The sequence below is a fragment of the Elephas maximus genome, chromosome 18, assembly GCF_024166365.1.
Source record: "Elephas maximus indicus isolate mEleMax1 chromosome 18, mEleMax1 primary haplotype, whole genome shotgun sequence".
Taxonomy (NCBI): domain Eukaryota; kingdom Metazoa; phylum Chordata; class Mammalia; order Proboscidea; family Elephantidae; genus Elephas; species Elephas maximus.
Window position 1 is genome coordinate 12,762,361 of NC_064836.1, and position 14,867 is coordinate 12,777,227.

At 49.5% G+C, this 14,867-nt stretch overlaps 1 protein-coding gene across 3 annotated transcripts in view; it reads left to right on the forward strand.

Annotated features, from left to right (window-relative positions):
- The first annotated feature begins 971 nt into the window (after positions 1–971).
- Positions 972–14,867, forward strand: part of ATP2B4 (ATPase plasma membrane Ca2+ transporting 4) — a 117,532-nt gene continuing 103,636 nt past the window's right edge. For 2 of the 3 annotated variants that reach the window (XM_049857724.1, XM_049857723.1), the window contains exon 1: positions 972–1,389. The gene's annotated coding sequence lies outside the window, so the exon portion shown is untranslated. The remainder of the gene's footprint in view (positions 1,390–14,867) is intronic. The other variant, XM_049857721.1, reaches the window with a different exon arrangement.

Below are 14,867 nucleotides of genomic sequence, written 5' to 3' on the forward strand. Positions count from 1 at the left end.
AATCTATGGGTGGCACTGTTGCACAATGCTGGTGGGGGTGTGAGTTTGGCGGTGGGATTACCTTTGTAGGCTGTATGCGAGTGCGCATGGATGTCTGAAATGTGTGCCACAGGACTGCAGAAAAGTACATGGGCTTGGGAGTCAGCCTGATTTGGCCTTAACTCCTGGTTCTGTCATTAACTAGATGTGTAAACTTGGGCGAATCACTGGGTCCTTATTTTCCTCACCCACAAAATGAGAACAATAATAAATATCTTTCAAGATTGCCGTGAGGATTAGAAACCATACCACATATACAAAGCTTCTGGTGTCCTAGGTGGCACATCGTAGGACTCAGGGTAGGCAGCTATTATCACCCACCCTATATGGCCTCTGGTGCGTACAGAAGCAAGAGAGGGCAAAATGCCACCCAGGAATCTGTGTGTGAAATCTGGTGGAGAAGGTTTGTACCAAGGTGTGTACATAAACAAAGCTACACACACACACACACACAGAGTGCAATTCCTTCTTCCACTCCAGGAGTCCCTATTCAGAGGGGCGGGAGGGTGGGAGATAAAAGTCTCCGCAGATTCTTTGGGTTTCTAGGCTTCTGGGTCCCGAGTCTAAGCCAGTAAGAAGTTGAGAGGCTGGTAGGAGCTGCAGGAAGCCAACCGCCTGCAGAAGCTTCCTTTTTTTCCCTCCACCCAGCAACGGTTGAATACCGCCACCCATATCCACTCCCCACCTTCCCCCCCCACCCCCCCACCCCCGACTCTGCTTTCTTTTCAACAAGTGAGAGTAAGGGCGGGGAGGAAACCCGAGTGAGAAGGGGATTCCTCCGGTTCCCTTCCCCATTCCCCCTTAAGACACACCAGGAAGCAGCCGCAGCGCGCGGTCGGGCCACCTTAACAGCGGAGTGATGGTCTGGCCTGGCGCCAAGTCCCACCTCGGTTCCAGCTCCGGCTCCTCCCCTTGCTCCGCCCGCACTGCTCCGGGGAGCTGGTGAGCGAGGGTCTGGCCGGAGTTGGCAGGAGCTGTTGCCATGACAAGCATTTTCTTAAGAAAGCTCTGCTGTTGAGGCCATCCAAATCTAGGGACTGGGGGTGGGGGGGGCGCCAACTTCCTGGGGAACCATCCCTCCAAGGAGAGCAAGATCAAAGACACCCGCCCAGCTCTCCCGAACCCTTTTTCTTCCAGGGACCTGAGAGGTCTTTCCCTTTGGAAGGGCCGAGGAGGAAACCCAGCCCACTCCCCGGATCTGGCAAGAAAGGCCAGAAAGCAAAGCCAGCGTCGCTAGAGCGGTTGCCACAGTGGGGAGGCCGGCGGGTGGTCACCGTCACCCTATCCCGGTCCATGGTGACCCGGAGGGAGAGCCCCGCTCGGAGAAGCCCGGATCCTTGCTAGAAAGAGGTAGGCTTGCTTGGAATGAATTGACTCTTGATTTGCAAACTTTCTTTCTTTCTTTTGAATCGTTTTAAAACTCCCTGAATTTCTGCTTCCGAGCATATTTTATGTGACTGGGTTTGGAGATTTGGGGGGATTTTTTCCGTGTGTGCCTGTGAACAGATTTGTCAAATATTTCTTTCCTGGACTTGGTTCTGAGAAATCACATAATCAAACAAGTGATTTCTTTTGTTTTTCCTGGTTCTTGTCATTCCTGGGCTGTGGGGGTTAGGGAAACGACAGGACTGTTCTGACACCCAAATTGAGCTCTTAGAAAAGCATTTATTTCTCCCGTCCGTTCCTGTCCTCCGCCTCCCCCTTGGCTTGGGAATCAGACGCAGAATGGAAAACTGTTGCAAAAATATTTTCCGTGTCTGTTCTCTTTCTCGAAAGCCCCAAAGAGAGATGGAAAAAAAAAAAAAAAAAAAAAAGAACCAAGTAAGAAATCTTCAGCAGGAAGGAGGGGCTGCAGTGGGGACTGGAAAAGGGGTGCCCTGGGGGGGGGCTAAGAGAGGCGCACAATGGGAAGGGGGGTGCACAAAATAAATTTCTTTGGCTTTGCGGAGAAACCTCGGCGTTTTCTCTCTGCCTCTTGAAAACATCCTCAGACTTTCACGGCTATAATTAGCTGTGGAAAAAAGCTAGGAGTTCCCTAGTACCGCTGTTGTTTGAGTGTGTGCCAGCGTCGGGAACCAACTGTATGAGTGTGTCTGAAGGGCACCACCCCACACATCTCGGGTCCCAAAAGGGAGGAAGAAGGGGTGAAGTTGGAAAGTTTGCGATGTCAAGGCCGGTGACCTGGGGCTGGTGAGGGCTTGCCGTTTGGGGGTTGCCGAGAGGCATCCTCGGGGAAGTCGGGGTGGGGGGAGTCCCTGAAGCGTCTTGGGCCTCAGTGTTGTTTTGCTGAGGAGCTAGAAACTAAGGCCGGAATTGTCCCTCCTGCCCTTCGTTCTCACACACACACCACAGTCTCACACACTCACATCCTAGGCCCACTCCCGGCGGAGGATCCCGGCTGGCACCCTCCTTGCAGCGAGTCCAGCCTCACACGCGCCATCGCGCCAAGGCACCCACTGCTCTTCTCCAGCGGGATGTGGAGGGCCCGGGAGTGGCAGCGGCCGCCGCATCCTGGGAGAGGAGTGGGCACTCTGTTAGCCAGAGGCGCCTCCCTCCTGGGCATTCCTGCAGGACTTACAATAACTTGCAGACAAGATGCTGGCGCTGCTGGCCTAGTAGGGGGAATGTCAGATGAAGAAATAGGCGGGCACTCAACCGACGCCGCTGGGGGGAAGGGAAAAAGGGGTAGGGAGGGAGGGAAAATAAAATCCGGTTCCACAGCGCCATCTCCTCTTCTGGGTGGGGTGCCACTCTCTCTTTGAGCCCCTCCCCAGAGCGGCCCCTTCTCTCTGCCCTTCTCGTTTGGATGACCCCCCTCCAGCCCCTCACTTCTGGGCCTTCTTTACCTGGAAGGAAGAGATCAGGGGGGTATTCCAGGCTGGGACGGCGGTGGAGAGAGGCCTTGGGGTAGGGAAGGGCTGGATGGAGAGGACCTTAGGAGGAAGGGGGCTGGCAGAGGTGGTGGCTAGTGAGCCCACTGACCCTCCTTGGCTGTGGATGGTGGCTTCGGGGGGCTGGCTCTGGAGGGGTGGTGGCAGCTTGGTGGACAGGTGGTCTGGAAGGTGACTCCTGTCCCTGAAGCAGGCAAATCTGTGGGCAGCGGGCTGGGGGAGAGGAAACACCTGCCCTCAGCCCCAACTAGAGAAACTGGGGAGGAAGGAAGCAAAAGACCAGGAGAGCTTAAATGGGGGACAGGAAGCAACAGGAACCACTTTTCATTTTGAGGTGTTGGAGTATTGATCTGGCTGCACCCCAAGGCTAGATGGCTTCTCCCTGCCTGTGTTCTGTTCCAGAAGGTAATGAGGCCTTCTCCAGTGCTAAGAGGTCACAAGCCATAATCAGTGCCCTTCCTCTGTAGGAAGGGGGCCCAAGGAATCCATTTCTTTGCTACTTATCCAGGAGCCCCATCCTCCTTTCCACCATCTTGCTGAGGTGCAACCCCGAAATCAGGCCGCACCGTGCCCTTCCTTGTGCCCTTCAGTGTGCCCTTGCGTCTTGGGGGTACTGAATCTCACCATTCGGGCAGCAGGCCTATTTTCAGTATTCTGACTTGGAGCGGATCCTTTTGGGGGAGGGCTTCTGCCTGCAGGTTCCGATTTAGCGCCCACCTTGGCGCCAGCTCCACGACCTGGTGTCCTGGGTAGGGGGCAGCGGTGGAGCCTGCTCTCTGCAGCCCCAGCCGGTCTCGCGGGTGCTCCAGGGCAGGGATCGATACTGCAGCAAGCCCGCGGACCCCTCCCCTCTGGGCTGCCTCGCCGCCCCGCCTCGCCCCACCCCGCTCCGCCGTCAGCCTCTCCCGCAGCTCGGCTCCACCCTCCCCGGGTCTGCCGTAATCTAAGTACTCGGTGGAGAAGATGCTAGTGCTGCAGGAGCGGGGGTTTGCTGCCGTCCAGACCCTGCTAAGGCTCAGTCACTTCCCCTTCCACTTACCACCTCCGGTGCTTGGATTTGGAAACCCTGGTGGCGTAGTGATTAAGAGCTATGGCTGCTAACCCAGAAGTCAGCAGTTCAAAGCCACCAGCTGTTCCTTGGAAACCATGTGGGGCATTTCTACTCTGTCCTATAGTGTCACTATGAGTCCGAATTGACTCGACGGCAACGGGTATTTCGGTAGGGTCCTTGGATTCATGGAGCCCTGGTGGCACAGTGGTTAAGAGCTGGGGTGCTAACCAAAAGGTCAGAGTTCCAATCCACCAGCCGCTCTTCAGAAACCTTATACCAAAACCAAACCCATTGCCATGGAGTCAATTCGACTCATGGTGACCCTATAGGACAGAGTAGAACTGCCCTGTGGAGTTTCCAAGGAGCACCTGGTGGATTCAAACTGCCAACCTTTTGGTTAGCAGCCATAGCACTTAACCACTATGCCACCTTATGAGGCAGTTCTAATCTGTCCTATAGCATCTCTGTGAGTCTGAATTGGCTTGAAGGCAATGGATTTTTCGGTTTTGGTCTCTGAATTCAAGGTCAAATGGATGGAACACAGCTCATCTTACTGCTTCTGGGACTCCCAGTGCCTTGCACAGTGCCTGAGGCTATAGACTCTTGGTCAATGTTTGTTGAAAGAATGAAGCGGAATCATCAGATCTAGGACCTCACCCCGACTGGCTCCTAACTTGCCCTCTGGTTTTTAGTTTCCCCTCTGCACAAAGGGAAGCCTGCTTTTCGCGGTAATGGTGGCAAGCAGATTGGTCAGATTCCTAGGGTCTTTGATGTCAGAAGAAAGTCAAAATGGGAGGGCCCAGTAAGGTGGCAGAAGTAGAGCTGTGAGAATTTGCCCAAGGTGTGGGACTGTGTGGTGGGGGAGTGGAGAGCCATGAGCAAGGATACTGGGAACTCTCTCCTCTCCTCCACTGTCACTCACTGGAGGGCCTGGAGGGGAAGGGATGGGATGGGGGTGCTGGCTGTTCAGCCAGGTATTGACCCAGCTGCCCGCTGTTAGCAATTCAAGCATTCCACGGGAAACTGCCTCTTAGTCAAGAATGTAGCATCTCTTAGTAACCTCCGCCCCATTCCTCTTTTTTTCTATGCTCCTGACCTTGCACAAACAGTTAAGTACTGGGCTACTAACTGAAAGGTTGGCAGTTCAAATCCACCCAGAGGCTCCTCACAGATCTAGTTCAGAAAGATCATAGCCATTGAAACTCCAGTGGAGCTCAGCCCTACTCTGAAACACATGGGGCCACCATAAGTCAGAACTGACTCCACCACAACTGGTTTGGCTTTTGGTTTGGCTTTGGACCCAGCACCCAAAGACATTGGTCAGCCCTGCCCATCCAGGGCAGAACATTCCATATCCACCAGCCTATGGAGGGAGGAAAGGAAGATGCTCGTTCTTGGTCCCAAAGACTCTAAGAAGGATGTTTGATCTAGGTTAGATTAGACCCAGGTGTTTGGTTTGACCTTAAAGGGGAATGCCCCACTCTGGGCCTAACTGTCCTCCCTTGGGGGAATTCCCCTGGCCTTCTGAACTCTCCCCTGGCTACCCCTCTGATGGGGATTTCTACCCAGCCCAGTTCTCTGCTCCTCAGACATGCATTGATATCTGCCATTGATATTCAGGCTATGGTGGAGAGGAGCAAGAAGGAGAACAGGCTGAGAAAGGCAAGGCCTCTGGACCACCGGAAGCAGGACATCTGGGATGTTACCCTTTTCCTGCTCATTTCCTACCCCTTTTCTGTTGAATGGGCCATAGGAATAGAGCAGGCCCTGGGTCTGGAGTCCAAAAGGCCTGTTGTGGAATGTTTTATACTGGCTTCCTCTCCCAGCATCTCTCTTTGTCTCCTCTTTCCTCTTTCCCTTGTATGAGCCATTCTTATTCCACTCACTTATTTCCTTTGCACACGTTGAAACAGAAATGACAGGGGCTTTCTACTTCTGCCTCTACCATAAGCCAGTCCTCTGTGTTCAGTCCACATGAGCTTGAGCTGAGGAGGGAAACCAGGCAGGATCTAGCTAGAACCAGAGCCAAGGACTCCTGGCTAGGGAAAGGGCTGTTGGGAGGCAATGTGTGTGTGTGTGTGTGTGTGTGTGCGCGTGTGCGTGTGCGTGCGTGTGTGTGTGTGTGTTGGGGTGGGGTGGGGTGGGGTGGGGGAGTGGAGAAGCTAAAGAACATAAAGGGGGGTGAGAACATAGGTGTCAAGGTGGGGGTCCTCTCTTCTTCTCTGCCTCTCCTCACTCTAGGTTCTGCCTGAGGTCTTCAGCCCCATCGCTTTTCTTGGCTCTGGTTTCCTGAGTTCCAGACCCAGATTCCTGGGACAGTTTAGGAAAGATAAACTGGAATGCAGTCAGTGAGATCCTCTTTATCTTGCCTTCCTGTCAGATCCTCAGGTGTGGGACAGCAAGTTTGCAATAATGTGTCTTTTGGAAGGGAGCTTAAGGACACTCAGATAGGCCTGGGAAACTCTTGACATAGGACACCTGATAGTGAGGTCCACCAACGTTGCAAAATCAATTGCAGGAGTGCAAAACACTACAATCCCTATGGATGGGAAGTTAGCAATATCTAACAAAATGACATATGCATTTACCCAGCAATTCTGCTTCTAGGAATTTACCCAGAAGATGCCCTTCACGGTACGAAAGACATGCGTACAAGCGTATTCTTTAAAGCATATCTGTAATAAGAAATCATTGCAACTACCCAAATGCTTATCCTTAAGAGATGGGTTTGATGAACAATGGTACACATACATAGGAGAGTACTATGCAGCCCCCAAAAAGAATGAGTAGGAGCACTAGGAACTGATATGAAGTGATTTCCAGGATATGATATTAAGGGAAAAAAACACGAGGCAAAAGAGTGAGTGTATATAGTGTGCCACCTTTGGAATGAGATTTGAAAAACCAAGCCCATTGCCATCAAGTCAATTTCGACTCATAGCGACCCTATAGGACAGGGTAGAACTGCCCCATAGAGTTTCCAAGGAGCACCTTGTGTATTTGAACTGCTGACCTTTTGGTTAGCAGCCCTAGCTCTTAACCAGTATGCCACCAGGGTTTCCTGGAATGAGAGAGAAGAGGAAAAAAAAATGTATTTTTTGCAAGCACACGCACGCACGGAAATGATAAACCAGAAATTAGTTTAAATGGGAATGAGTGGGAACAGAGTGGAGGAGATAGTGATGAGAGTGAGGCTCTCCTGATTACATCTTTTCAGACAGTTTTGATTTTGAACCAAGTACGTGTTTTGCATGGTTCAAAATTTAGATCCAAAAGTAAGAAAAAGCAAACCCTAAAGCTGACTACAACAGAAACAATGAACCTAACTGAATATTTGATTACTAACTATACAAAGGAAAAAATGAATTCAACTAAGTTTTGAACTCAGCACTCTGATGTGGAACACATATCCTGAGGATAAAAAGAACTGCAAAATAATCTTGAACTTTGCTTTGTAGGTTTGTTACCATAATTGGAAATGATTTTTGTGTGTGTGTACTATAAACCAAAAAAAACCCTGTTGCCGTCAAGTCAATTCCAACTCATAGCAACCGTATAAGACAGAGTAGAACTGCCCCATAGAGTTTCCAAGGAGCACCAGGCGGATTTGAACTGATGACCTTTTGGATAGCAGCCATAGCACTTAACCACTATGCCACCAGGGTTTCCTTGTGTACTATAGGACAGATCAAATGAGTAACTATACTGATATTTCTGGGAATCAGGGTTTCACTATGGGAAAAGAGAGATACGGTGAAACCTGTGAGAGCCAGAACTTGATGGGACTACTTTGTTTTTGCAGGTCTCTCAAGTTTTCCACCCTTGATAGGGTGTAGCCTTACCACTTTTCTATCACTCATTTTAGTGGAAAATATTTGAGTGTGCCTTCTCTGACAGGTTTCCGCCTTACACGGGTTCCAGCTTTCACAGGTTTTACTTTATAATAATGGAATGCGGGAAGGTGAGGAAGAACCTTATGGTTCTTTATCTCCTGGGTCTGTCCACTGAAAGGGTCTAGAAGCAATGCCGCCCCAGTAGCACTGAACATACCTAGTGCCCTGATTTTTACGTTTAAATACCACTTTCCATTAAAAGAAACCAGTGTTCCTTGGAGAAATGGCTGATTCCAAGATTGGGACAAGGAAAGCACGAGTGTGCGAGAAAAAAAGAAAAATGAAGAAGAAAAAAATACAAGTTGTGCCAGAAAGCTAGAACATGCTCATGTCAAAGGATACTCCTCCTGGGCAAGTTTGGGGTGTATTGAGCAACAGAACAGCAATGGTAATGGATTTTAACACACTGAATAAAAAAGAGTCCATTCTGATAGTTAAAAGGGAGCAGGGAGGAAAAACTCTTCCTTATAGAGAACAGCCAGCTAATAAAATGTGGAAGCAATGACAGAACTTTAAGTTCACCATAACCGATTCAGGGTAGGCTCACTGAGGGATGATAAAACCAGCGGGTGAAAGGTTGGTGTCAGTGTATCACCTCACAGAGTACTTAACTCCTCACAGAAGGAAAAATCTGTCTTTACAGTGAGGTCAAGCACACACCAGCTCAATCAAGTAATCAAACAACCAAACATTGGCAGTGGCAAGACCACCTGGCATCAGTGGTTCCTGGCGTTCTGCTTTAAGTCCAACCACATTACTTATGGTCTGGTCAAAAATATTTATCTGGAATCTAATCATGAGGAAACGAGACAAATCTAGAATATGGGACATTCTACATGATAACTGAACGAGGTGCTTCAAAAAAGGCAATGTCTTAAGAAACATTAAAAATTCACGTTGCTGAGGGGTGGGCAGAAACCATTCCCAGAGATTAAAAGAAACTAAACTGACATTACAACCAAATGCAATAAAGGACTAGAAAAAAATATCTTGGGACAACTGGGAAATTCTTAATATGTACTGGATATTAGATGATATGTAATTATTGCTCAGGAGCCCTGGTAGAGCAGTGGTTAAAAGCTCAGCTGCTAACCGCAAGGTTAGCAGTTTGAACCCACCAGCTGCTCTGCGTCAGAAAGACGTGCCATTCTGCTTCTGTAGAGATTACAGCCTTGGAAACTCTATGGGGCAGTTCTGCTCTGTCCTATAGGGTTGCTATGAGTCAGAATCGACTTGACAGCAGTGGGTTTGGTTTGGGTTTAATTATTGCTAAAATTTTTAAGACGTGTTAATGGTAACATGGTTCTGTAGAAGAATATTCTTATTCTTAGGAAATTCATGCTACAGTGTGTAGGAGCAAAGTGTCTACAAGTTATTTTCAAATGGTTCATCATAATATTGTGTGTGCGTGTGTGTGTGTGTACACATCAAGAGGAAGCTTGCAAAATGTTAGCAACTGGTGAACCTAAATGAAGGGTCTATAGTTTTTTCTATTTTTTCGATACTGCTGGTTTGAAAGATTTCAAAATAATAAGCTGAGGAGAAAAGTCAGTGCCAGTGCACAAACATTTCAGAACCCCTCTCACTATCTCCCTCACTCAGCTTGGCCAACCAAAAAAACCTGAACCCACTGCCACTGAGTTGATTCTGACTCATAGCAACCCTACACGACAGGGTAGAACTGTCCCCGTAGAGTTTCTGAGGAGCACGGAGCGGATTCAAACTGCCAACGTTTTGGTTAGCAGCCATAGCAGTTAACCATCATGCCACCAGGGTCTCCACATGGCCAAGAGCAGCATGTTTTATTCCAATGAAGCTCCTCATCCCAAGCTCCCAGGTGGCTCTTCTAAGCTTCTGGGAGTACAAGGGGACTTTCCAACAAAGTGGTCTCCCTCAGGGAGTGCTCCTTCCTCCCTCTCACTGCTGTCAACACCAGGCTCTGCCTTCCAGGTGGGACCAGCTGGGTCACCATAGGCCAGGCAGCAGCAAGTGGGAGCAAGACGCTTCCCCCACGCCACCATGGGGAAGCCAAGGGACTGAGGGCTTCCAGAATCACCCGCTACCTTTTGAGTAGGGGTCCCAGGTTTTCAGAGAAGGAATTCACCAACAGCCCAGAGGTTGCTGCTGACCAACCATTCAAGTCCTTTCTGAATTCTACAATTAGGTGATTCTGAGAAAATCCGCTGTGCCCACTCTGAGCCTTCGTGCCCCGCCTTGGCAGGGAAGGCGTGGTTGTTTGTGCTGTCAGTGACCCACATTGCCATGTTGCCCCTTCCCTTGCCCCCCATCTCCTCCAGTCTTCTGGTCCTGGCCTCCAGGGTCTCCAGAACTACTCATCTCTCCCTCTTTTCTCCCTGGAAACCCTGGCGTGAGGACTGGCTTGACTCAGGTACTTTTCAAGTAGGAAAGTGCTCTTGATCCTTTAGTCAATTCCCCTTCTGTCTTGCTTGGGAGTCTGAACGAGTGGGAGCCAGGAAGTTGGAAGGGGGCAGACGGGAGGGGTTTGTCCTCGTGTGCTGCCAGGCCTGCCAGGAGAGCATGGGACCACAAATCAGAAAACTGGTGATCTGGGTTCTTGCCTGCTGCATGACCTTGACTAAGGTGGTGATGTCTCTGGGCCTCCATCTCTTACACGGTAAAATGAAACCAAGTTTAGAAAAACAGGCTTGTTTGATTCAAGACCCTCCTCTTCTATGGAAGGCAAAGGGGCAAAACTCTCATTGTTTAAACCAAACTCTTTTCATTATAGAGTCTAGCACAATGTAGCAACCTGTAGCAGAGCTCCATCCGTCTATCCAGGATGACCACAGAGCAAAGGAGGGCACAGAGGATCTGCCTTGTGGGGAGGTACCCTTGAGGTTTGGAAGTAGGACTGGTTCTAAGACTGCCCACCTTCACCTACCTGGAACCTCAGTTTAGAAGGATTTACTCAACACCTTCCAAGGCCATGATTTTGCTGTATCCCAGCAGGAAACTAAGAAATACAGGCTAGAGGCACAGAGATCCAGGCCTTTAGGGAGTTTACTATCTTCTTGGGAACATGATCTCCTGAAGAGTTGAACCATATGCAACTGCCCAATATGAAACTACTTTTGACCTATAAAAAGGTAATTTCATATGGTTCATCCTAAAACTACTACATTAGAACGTTGAAATCAACTGTAGCCAATGTTACAGGAGATTAGGTTTTTATATGAACTGTCAGGAAGTCAGGAGAAATTCAGGTAAAGCCACCAGTTGCTGGGTCCATTTGCCCTCCCTTTCAATCCAGACTTTTGACATACTTCGTTGTTGTTGTTAGTTGCCATCTGGTCAACTCCAGCTCATCTCCTGATGCCTACCAGCACAAAATGTGGCCCAGTCTGTGCAATCTTTATGCTCGTTGTTCGGTTTGAGTCCATCGTTGTGGCTGTTGTGCCAGTCTATCTCATGGAGGATTTCTTTCATTTTCACTGTCCCTAGCTAAGCTCTTGTCCAGACTCTGGTTGAGATCCCAGCAGCTGGCCATAGGTAGAGAGGAAAGGGCCGTCCATCTCTAGTCCACTATTCCTGGGTTCCAAATACCCTGTTTCATATCTTGGGAGCTAGAGATGGAGGAAGTTTTGAGAAAGAAGGGAATACCAACCTTATTCTCCCCCTATTTAGTGTCAGACAAGAGCGGAACACACAGGTGGAGTTTCATCTGCCACAGGGCCACATGACCTAGTGATGGTTCATGGCTGCTAGATGGAATGACTGGGAGCTGCTAGCGGGAACAGGGAGACCAGCAGTTGGCAACATTCACCTGGAAATTGTTCTTGGAGAAGGTAATTGCCAAACAGGGTTTGATGGGAGGAAAGAGGATAGATTGGACAAGGAAAGGATGGAGGAGGGGATGTGGGATTGGGAGAAAAGGCTGAGCTACTACACCCTGGCCAAGGACACTCTGAGCATCATGGGGAATCAGATGCTTGGCAGGTGGTGGAGGCTGTCTGCTCCCACCCGCTGGAATGCCTCCAGCCTTCGCTGAGCCAGCGTCGGTATCGCGGGCAGAATGGCATCTGGCCTCAGCAGTGGCCTGCTGCCCGCCTGCTCCCCTGGCACTTGTGGGCCATTAGGATGATTTTTGATGTTTCCTACCTGCCGTCTATACGGCAGCCTTCTTTGTGGGGAGCACTCGTAGGACATCTGTTAGGACGCCGGGACAGGCACAGTTGGCACCCAAACTTCCAGGATCTTTCTGACCTTGGTACAGGGGAGGTCAGTCACTAGACTTTGGGCTGGAGAGCAGCTCATTATTTTTGAGCCAGAGCTTTTGAGAAGGACAGAGTTGGAGAAATGGTTTGATTTCCCTCCTTTCACAAATAAGAAAACTGAAACCTAGACACTCGCCCAAGGACACAGGGCTAGTTTGAGGCGGACTTAGGCCGAGAGCCTAGTTCTCCCCACTTCAAGTCAATGATTGGGCCTCGACCCCATCACTGCATCACTATGTGACCCAGATCAACAGTAAACTTTGCTGGTGCCCAATTCCTCTAGCGACCTAACAGGGAGCGCCGCTCCAGCCTCTCAAGGATGGTGTTCAGCACAGTGAGACCATGTCCTGGGAGTACTTGGAAGAAAGCTGCTAGAAGCCATCAAGGTGCTGCACTCTGATTGTCATTCATTGTTGCTGCTGTTATTAACAGTTAGGGTCCTTAGTACTAGAGAAATGCAAAGTAGAAGCGGGATTGGTACCATCCTCATCACCGTGAAGCTCCTGATGGAGCTGGGTTTCTTCTCTCTGTCCTCTCCACAACTCCTCCCAGACACTGGGCCTTGAGCTGGTGAAGCAGGGTACCTGGGAGAGGAGGCAGAAGTTCCAGAAGGGGGTGGGCAGAGCCTTCCTCCTGCCTGGGTATACCTGGCACTGCCCTTTCCTCAGGGCGTCTCCTCTGAAAGGTCAGAGGAAGTGCAGAGGGGAAACACTGCTATCTTAGCTTCCTCCTTGGAAGCTGACTAAGCCAGGCTGAGCTCTGATTTGAGGGCTAAAAGTCAGCAGGGCAAGCCCGCTATATATAATGTGACAACATAGGCCATTTTTATTGCAAAGTAGATTTGTCATTCATTTGCTTGTTAATTTATTCACTCAACACACAGTGAGTGAGCTCAGACCATATGCCGGGCACTATGTTAGGGCTGAGGCAGTAGTGCTTCAGTGGGGGAATTCTCACCTCCCATGTGGGAGGGCCAGTTCCTGGCCAGTGCAAACCCATGCACAGCCGCAGCTCGTCTACAGAGGCTTACATATTACACAGGTTTCAGTGGGGCTTCCAGACTACAACAGACCAGGAAGAAAGGCCTGACAATCTACTTCTGAAAATTAGCCAATAAAAGCCCTGCTGATCACAATGGTCTGATCCCATTGTGCACAGGATGCCACGAGTTGGGTGACTCAAGAGCAGTGTCGTAGTTATCTAGCGCTGCTCTAACAGAAATACCACAACTGGATGGCTTTCGCAAACAAAAATTTATTTTCTCACAGTTTAGGAGGCTGGAAGTCTGAATTCAGGGTGCTGGCTCTAGGGGAAGGCTTTCTCTGCCGGCTCTGGGGCAAGGTCCTTGTCTTTTCAGCTTGTTTCCTGGGTCCTTGGAGATCTCCATGTGGCCTGGCATTTGTCTTCCCTCATCTCTGCTTACTCCTTTTATATCGTATAAGAGTTTGACTCTTGACACACCCTACACTAATCCTGCCTCATTAGCCTAACAGACAACTCATTCCCAAATGGGATTACAACCACAGGCACAGAGGTTAGGGTTTACAGCACCTATTTTGGGGAGACACAATTCAACCCATAACAGGCAGCTAGTTACAACAACACGTGAGAGTTGGGGAAGAAGCAGTGTCCAGAAGGTAGGGATTGGCGAAGAACAGCTGACATTCAGTTCAGGGATGAGTGCCTGAGCCTGGTGACCTACAGTGAGTCCTGGTTGTGGCAGTGTTCCAGAGAATCTGCATTTGCCCCTGGAGGGCACCTTTAACCCCTAACGTCTGAGCTGGGAGAGGCCCTAGAAACCACTGCAGTGCAGCCCTGTGTGTTACCAATGAGATCGCGGCCTGGCAAGCAGCCTAGTGAGGATAGCCATGTCCTTTGCGGGAACTAGCCTTCTCCTGGGCAGGGCATGATGCCGAAGGCATGCTCAGTCCCTGGGTTGGCATCCCAGTGTTGCCCTCTAAATTTACAATCCCTGCTTACGTTCTGGAGCCTCTGAGTCTAATGCGCAGAGATGTCCCATTGCTGGAATACCTATAAAAAGCCAAAAAACCAAACTCGTTTCCATCTAGTCGATTTCTCATAGCGACTCTTTAGGACAGAGTAGAATGGGGATACCTACAGGAAATCCAAAAGGCACCTTGGAACAAAAAAATAAACTTCCAGAGAAATCCTCCAGCTTCCCTTCCAGTCCTTACTTCTTGTTTCAGCCCGTCCATCTTACTTCCCAGAGGTGGTGTGGAATAAAGGGATAAAGACGTGGGTTTAGCTTTAATTCAGACAGTACACATGGCATGCATCTTTACTGAAGCTCAGTTTCCCCATCTATAAAGCATGGACAGTGCCATCTTTCCTCGTCTACCTTACAGACTGTTGTGATAGACAAATGACACACTGTAGGTAAAAGCATTTCATAAATGGTACAGTGCTAGATACAGGTAAGGCTTGTTATTCCAGTGCCCCCTTCTGATTTCCTGCTCTCCGCTTCAGTCCCTGTCTGTGCTCCCCAGCCCTTGACCCTACTTCCCAGAACATTCTTCATGTTCTGTCACTGTCACCTCCAGATTCTGCTCTCACTGCCCACTCCCTCTTTGCCTGGCTCAAGACCTAAAACGACACTGGTAGCATCCTGAATAATAACAACAATATGAACTAACAGTCATTAATTTTGTTCTAGGTATTACACTTGGATTATTTCACTTAAAATTCCCAGCGAGCATTGAGGCCAATGCCAGTATTGTCTTCATTTTACTGATTAATA